The sequence below is a fragment of the Theropithecus gelada genome, chromosome 8, assembly GCF_003255815.1.
Source record: "Theropithecus gelada isolate Dixy chromosome 8, Tgel_1.0, whole genome shotgun sequence".
Taxonomy (NCBI): Eukaryota; Metazoa; Chordata; class Mammalia; order Primates; family Cercopithecidae; genus Theropithecus; species Theropithecus gelada.
The window spans coordinates 104,481,595-104,489,663 of record NC_037676.1 but is presented as its reverse complement, the minus strand read 5'-3'; positions in this window follow the sequence as shown (position 1 = coordinate 104,489,663).

The following is an 8,069-nucleotide window of genomic DNA, read 5'->3' as shown; positions in this document are numbered from 1 at the left end:
TCCCAAGTATATTTGTATTATTAGAAACTGCAAGTGGCATTCCATGACTCAAATGTTCCTTTTATTTGAAAAGATGATAAATCTAGCGTTTATCCTAGAACTTCACACCTTTCAACAATTAGGAATATGGTCACTTTTGCATGAAGTTAATGGGTTGTGCAGAATGTACTTGCCCCAGAAACGTGGTAATTCTCTCTGCAGCAAGGCTTGCCGTGGGAACTGTCCATGGTGGTTCCTGGCAGAACTAACAAGTTGTATGAGGAGCTTCCAGTATGGGACAAGGTATTGAATTTCTAGGTAGGTCTCCCCTCCCCCTCAATTTTCAATTTTTTTCTCCCTCTCTCTGGACAAGGTATTGAATTTCTAAGGTAGGTCTGCCCTCCTCCTCAATTCTCAAACTCTCTCTCTCTCTCTCTCCCCCCGACCCCCTCCCCCACACACAACACATGCTCTTCTTCCATTCCTTCATTCACATATTTGTGAATAAGAGATATTAGGAAGAAGTATAGGTATCTAGCTCACTTATGCCCTTATAGTTTAGATTTTGAGATTCTAATTTTCTGATGACTATAAATTCCTGTATGTTTATCACATGATAAAACAAAGAAAGAATACCCTTTTATAAGAAAGATCACAGAATATCTACCACACATAAAAATATTTGATGTCTTTAGATTGAATGCCTTTTATTGTTAATCTTTAAATCCAGCCATATAGAAAGGCAAAAAGTACTGTAGTTACAGGCCTACTTTAGTTGAATTTCTGAGTATAAGGACCACTTTTTAAGGTGTAAACTAAAACAACCCACTGTGGTCAACTATATTATGATTCACCCATGATTTTGGTGCTTCTCTCTGTGGTGTCCCTATCTATGGGAAGATTATACATTCCTACCCTGTTGAACCCGGAAGTGGCCATGTGACTTGCTTTGACCAATCAAATATGGGAAACATTCCACAGATGTGTTTATTCTAAAAAAAACAAAACAAAGGTAGGCACTTCTGAGCAGAAGGTGTTAACAGCCAGCATATATGGTTCACAATGCCACGATGACTGGTAATGTTTCTGACTGAGGTGGCTCTATTAGCCTGAGTCCCAAAGTGAAAATTAATCAAATCAGAGCAGCAGCTGACTCTCACCAGATGGTATGGTTTGAATATATGTCACTGCCAAATCCCATGTTGAACTTAAATCCCCAATGGTGGTGGTGGGGCTTGGTGGGAGATATTTGGATCATGGGGGCAGATTCCTCATGGCTTGGTGCCTTGGGATAGTGAGTGAGTTCTTAGGAGGTCTTGATTTTTAGAAGTGTGTGGGACTGCCTCCACCCCTTGTTCCTGCTCTGCCATGTGGACAGTATATGCTCTTGTTTTGCCTTCCACCATGAGTGAAAGCTCCCTGAGGCCTCCCCAGAAGCCAAGCAGATGGTGCTACCATGCTTGTACAGCCTGTATAACCATAAGCCAGTTAAACTTCTTTTCTTTTTAAATTACCCAGTCTTGAGTACTTCTTTACAGCAATGTGAGAACAGCTTAACATAGAAATTAGTATGGAGGAGTAGGGCATTACTATAAAGATACCTGAAAATATGGAAGCAGCCTTGGAACTGGGTAATGGGCAGAAGTTGGAAGAGTTGGGAGGGCTCAGAAGAAGAGAGAAATATGAGGGAAAGTTTGGAACTTCTTAGATACTGGTTAAATGATTGTAACCAAAATGTTGATAGTAATATGAATAGTGAAGGCCAGGCTGAAGAGGTCTCAGATGGAAATGAGGAACATATTGGGAATTGTAGCAAAAGTCACCCTTATTATACCTTAGCAAGGAACTTGGATGTGTTGTGTCCATGCCCTAGGAAGTCTGTGGAAGTCTGAACTAAATAGTAATGATTTAGGGAATCTAGTGGAAGAAATTGCTAAGCAGCAAAGTGTTCAAGAGGTGGCCTGCTGCTTCCAATAACCCACACTCAGAGGCAGGATCAAATAAATGACTTAAAGTTGGAATTTATATTTAAAAGGAAAGAAGAGCATAAAAGTTTGGAGAATTTGCAGCCTGGCCATGTGCCAGAGAGAGAAAAAGCTTTTTGGACAGAGGAATTCAAGCAAGCTGTAGAGCAACCACTTATGAGAGATATTTGCATGACTGAAAAAGAGCCAGGTGCTGATAGCCAAGACAATGGGAAAAAATCCTCAAAGGCATTTCAGAGACCTTCAAGGTAGCCCCTCCCATCACAGGCATAGAGGCCTAGGAGGGAAGAACAGTTTTATGGGCCAGCCCCAGGGCCCTGCTGTCCCTGGGCAGCTGTGGGACACTGCTCCCTGCCTCCTGGCTGCTGTGGCTCCAGCCATGGCTCAAAGGGCCCCAGGTACCACATGGGCTGCTACCCCAGAGGGCACAAGCCTTGGTGGCTGCCATATGGTGTTAAGCCTGTAGGCACACAGAGTGAAAGGATGAAGGAGGCTTGGAATCCTCTGTCTATATTTCAGAGGATGTATGAGAAAGCCTAGGTGTCTGGTGCAGAGGCACAGCCCTCACAAAGAACCTTTACTAGGGCAGTGTGGAGGGGAAAAATGGTGTTGTAGGGTCCACACAAAGTGCCCACTGGGCCACTGCCTAGTGGAGCTATGGGAAGGCACCCACTGTCCTCCAGATCCCAGAAAGTAGATACACCTGCAGCTTGCACTCTGCACCTGGAAAAGCTGCAGGCACTTGACAGCCTATGAGAGAAGCCATGGGGGAATGTACCCTACAAAGCTGAAGAGGCAGAGCTGCCCAAAGATTCCTTGCAACAGTGTGTCCTGGATCTGGCACATGGAGTCAAAAGAAATTATTTTGGAGCTTTAGGATTTAATGACTGCCCTACTGGATTTTGAACTTGCCTGGGGCCTGTAGCCTCTTTGTTTTGGCTGATTTCTCTGTTTGGGAACAGGAATGCTTACCCAATGCCTGTACTCCCACTGTATCTTGGAAGTAACTGACTTGTTTTGATTTTACATGCTTATAGGTGAAAGGGGCTCATTTCCAGATGAGACTGTGAACTTGGGTCTTTTCATTGAGTCGAGGCTGGAATGAATTAAGACTCTGGGGGACTGTTGGTAAGGCATAATTATATTTTGCAATGCGAGAAGCACATGAGATTTGGAGGGTCATGGGAGGAATGATATGGTTTGAATATATGTCCGCACCAAATCTCATGTTGAATTGTAATCCTCAGTGTTGGAGGTGGGGCCTGGTGGGAGGTGTTTGGGTAATGGAGGTGGATCCCTCATGGCTTTGTACTGTCCTTGTGATAATAAATGCTTGAGTTCTCAGGGGACCTAGTTTTTTAAAAAGTATGTGGCACCTCCCTCCCCAACTCTCTCTTGCTCTTGCTCTGCCATAAGATGCCCGCTCCTGCTTCTACCATGAGTAAAAGCTCCCTGAGCCTCCCCAGAAGCTGAGCAGATGCCAGTGCCATGTTTGTACAGCCTGCAGAGCCAGGAGTCGATTAAGCCTCTTTTCTTTATAAAGTACCCAGTCTCTGGTATTTCTTTAGAGCAATGAAAGAACGGCCTAACACACTGGATAAGTAGAATGAGGGAGAAACAAACCTTGTTGTTCTAAGCCACCGGGTAGGTAGAGCCATGTTTTGCTGCATCCTGGCTTATCCTGACTGATACACTCATCCACTCCTGTTTGCCATCACAAATCCCCCAGGGAAAAAGGCAGCCATAAAATAAATTTCTAATGGGAATACATAATAGACTTGGAATTTAACATAATAAAAACCCACATGTATTACAAAACTCTCAACCTTCTTTTCTCTCATGCTGGCTAGAACCAATCCCTTTTTCCCATCCTAGAACATTCCAGATAGCACTTCAGACCAGTTTCTTGGCTGTCTGGAAGACACTTTTGGGTGCCTAACATGCCAGGGAAGAGCTGGTGGAGGTAGCTGTGAGAATTCCCGTCGCTATGTACAGTATTTCCCTTTAAAAACAACGAAGTTGCCTAAAATCAAAAGGAAAGTCTAATTGTACCCAGTACTAATCTAAAATTAAAGTAATTCCTTGTTTTCTTTTACATTGTATTTACTTTGTTTCATGATTTTTGCCCATCCTATAAGTCCATATGTCCCTTTCTCAGATCTTTTTAACCCTGATACTCCATTTTTCCTTCCAAGCTTCTGATCAACTTGTCAAGCCATTGCCACTCTGCATGAACCTGCATATATTCTTAATGCAGGGCACTTCTTTTTCCATATAAAGTGAGTAGCTAGGTGCACTCCCTAGAACTATGCCCACTGGGAGGACCTCCCTGTCTTCCAGAGCCATAACGAAGTGGTGGTGTAAGTCAGCAGCAGACTTACCTGATTATGCCAAGCCAACCCATCCACAAAACAGGACTAGTCTACTTTCATCCTCGTTCAAAAGCTTCCCCACTTCCATGTAGCCCTAGGTATGAGCAGAGGCCCAGAAGCAGAGGGGTTCTGGTCCGTCCCCATGTGCTGCTTACTTATGCCCTCTGGCCCTGCTTGTGACTGATCCTGGATGCACTGCTTCCATCTTATGAAGGATTGCTCACCTTTGACAGAACCTACCTGCTGATGGGCAGGTCTGGCTGCATGGTCACTTAATGGTCCATGCTCTATTTTTATTAAAATGAGATAATCTTTCTCCACTGAGGCTCAGTAGTATACTAATAGCTGCTTTTGGGTCATGCATAGTGCATGGTTCTCTGCTGCAGATGGTATGCCCCTGCTCAAAAACATTAGGGGTCTACCATGCAATGCTCCTACTGTAGCATGTGATGAAACACCTCACAGCATCTTTTCTTACCACAGATACTTCAGGTACCATAGGGACTACTGGGTTGCATGGTTCAAGAAGCAGGGCTACTTGCCCCTCAGCCTGAATCTACTTCGGAGCCTTTTCTTGCCCAGGGCCCCACGTAAAGCTGGCAGCCTCTGAGCTACCCAATAGATGGGATGGAACAATATTCCAAATGTGCTGTACCAGAACCCCAAAACATCTACCAAATGTGCTTCTTTCTTAATGATGGAAGGTGTGAGATGCAAACATTTGTATTTTATTTTGGAGAGGATGTCCCAGCATGCCCTGGATCCATCTAGAATCTTCACTTACATGGTGGTCCCCTGCATCTTTGTAGAATTTACCTCTCACCCCTGGAGTCTATGTGTCTTCCCATGCTCCAACGTATTTCCTACTCCTGGATGATCAGTTCTGATTAACCTGACATCACTGATGTTGTGGACCAAACCAATGTTCTTCAGAGTGTCAGGCCGTCCAGGTGCCCTCAGACTGTATTATGCCAGAAGGTAATAGAGTTAACATAGCTCTGGGGCCAGACCATAACCATGTAGGGTTTTCTGTCCTATGTGATTGTGAACTACTTATCCCTCTTCCTGGTAGGAATGAACAAGAACACAGATACCAGGTCAGTGGTCACATGCAATGTGCTGGAGGCCATGGTTCATCTGCTGTAATAGAGATATCATGTCGGGCACAGCTGCTGCAATTGGGGTTACTACTTGGTTGAGTTTGCCATAGTCTATTCTTATCCACCATGCCCCATCTTGTTTTAGTAGAGGCCACGTGGCGAATTAAAGGAGGATATAGAAGGACCACTAACCCTGAATTCATTAAAAGCTTTTGAAGGTGGCACTAATCTGTGTCATTTCCCCGAGAAGTAGCCCTATTTTTTATATACTCTCTTAGTCAGGGGTTTGGGGCAGTTTCAGATACTTCTACTTGACCTTCTTCCCTAGAATATCTTACCTCACAGGTCAAGGAACCAGTGTAAAGCATTCGATTCTACCAACTATCAGGTATCTCCATTCTAGTTATTCATGTGAAGACTGGAAAAACAGGTAGCTGTCTGTACCCAGTGGGTCACTGTGAGCCAGACTTGGGCCAGGACCCCATTTATTGCCTGGTCCCAGGCTATGAGGGCATTTAGGGTTTCTGAGTATCAATTTCAGTATACAAATCTTTGAAAAGTCTGGGCACTCCCATTTCTCCAACGTGTAGCTATCCTAGTAAACAGAAGTAGATCCCTTTGGGGAAGAGACTGGGGAATTACTACTGAATACACTTGCTACAGTGTTGTAGGGTCACATTCTCTTGGGCACAACGAACAGTTCAGGAATAGGCCAATGACAGGCAATGATAGCCATCAGGAATCCTGGGAAAGATTCTTACTCTCTTTTTGTTGGACACGAAGGAGAGAGGATGTAGTAGCTCAAACTGCCACAGTCATCTATGACCACATGAGACCAGAGGATGGAACCAACACTGATGAGGTGGAGACAGAGAAATGGAGGGAGTGGGGATCTTATTTAGATGACATCACTTGAGTCCTACATCAAGTTGCACCTGAAGCCACACTGAAATGAGCCACTACATTCCCTAGTCTATTCTTCCTCCAGTTTGGATTGTGCTTACTGTCCTACCTGGCACGTTGAGGGAAATGGCATTTGTGACAAGAAGGAAAAAAGAGTTTTCTGTGACTTTTTCCATGTTAAGTTAGGACAATGGTTGGGTTGTGGATAAGGTCATGTAGCAGAATAAACTAGGGAGCTTTTCTTTTCTTTTTTTTTTGAGACAGAGTCTCGCTCTGTCGCCCAGGCTGGAGTGCAGTGGCACAATCTCAGCTCACTGTAACCTCCACCTCCTGGGTTCAAGCAATTCTCCTGTTCAAGCCACCTCAGTAGCTGGGACTATAGGCTAATATTAATAGAGATGGGGTTTTGCCATGTTGTCCAGGCTGGCCTTGAATGACTGACCTCAAGCAATCTGCCCACCTTGGCTTCCCAAAGTGCTGGAATTATAGGTATGAGCCACTGTGCCCATCCATTTTCAAACCACCCTTGCCCGCTTTCTCTACCAGGACCCATTCTAGAATCACCTCCCTTTCTCTCTCTCCCTCCCTGTTTCTCTCTCTCTCTGTGTGTGTGCACATGCACGTATTTATGAATGTGATAAGTTTAAATCACCTCCCCCAGGTAATTCTGATGCAGCCCAGACAAACCCCTGGACTCACTGAACTGAGAGTGGAACAGATTCTGCTGCCCATATCCTGGCCTTGAACATAATGCCTTGTTAATTCCATGGGCCCAGTGTCTCACTGAGGACCTCCACAAAAACCTCACTTGCTAACTTTATTCAAAGGACTGAACACTCCACCCACTCCTAGGCCTTCTGTGGCATTCTGTCTTCCAGCTCTCCCTCCTCTGAGAGAACTACCTGTGGGCTCTTACTTTCCCTTTATCCCCATCTCTGCTCTTAGGACTTTATTCAGGTCAAACTTTTAGGTTCTATGAACTCATCTAGTCACAGAACTAAGGAATTCAAGGTGTGAATTCACAATACAATTCCCACTGACAAGAACTGATTACAAGGATGTGGAAACACAAAAGAATAGATATTTAAAGCGATGAGTGGGAAGTGAATACTAGAATACTTGTAGCCTGGAGGTTTGGCCCCTTCCCACCCCCTCCCACGGTGTTGTCATACCAATTCTCTCTCCTTTTCTTTCTCTCTACCAGATGGAAAGAGTTGGTTAAGATTCTGTAAGGTAGTTTTTCCCGATGTGAAGCTAGTTGGTCCTTCCTGTGCTTAGCTGGCCCATCAGCATCAAGATTCTGTTTCAAGGAACAGGGGAAGGGACAGGCTCTTGTATCACATTATTGAAACCACAAAAGTGAAAGAGGGATGAATCAAAAAACAAAATTGTGAGCACAACATCCTTGATTGAAATGTACTTTAAGTAATTAGACAGGCTATCTCCAAAGCACTCCTTCCAGCTGCCTCCCACAGACAGGGTAGTGCTAGCTGGCTGAAGACATAGAAGGGGAGGTCACTGAGCATGAACAGAGAAAGTGAGCATTTCTCAGCTTCTCTGGAGACAAAAGGCTCTGAAGCTCCAGAATGTCCCATTTTGGAGAAAGACTAAGGTGACCTAGCACTGGACATGGCCCGTTGCATGAAAGATGTTGGTAGATTTCTTAGAAAATGACGTACTCGACAGGTCTTGCTGAAGTTCCTTCAACCACAGGAGCTGTTAGGTGGGCC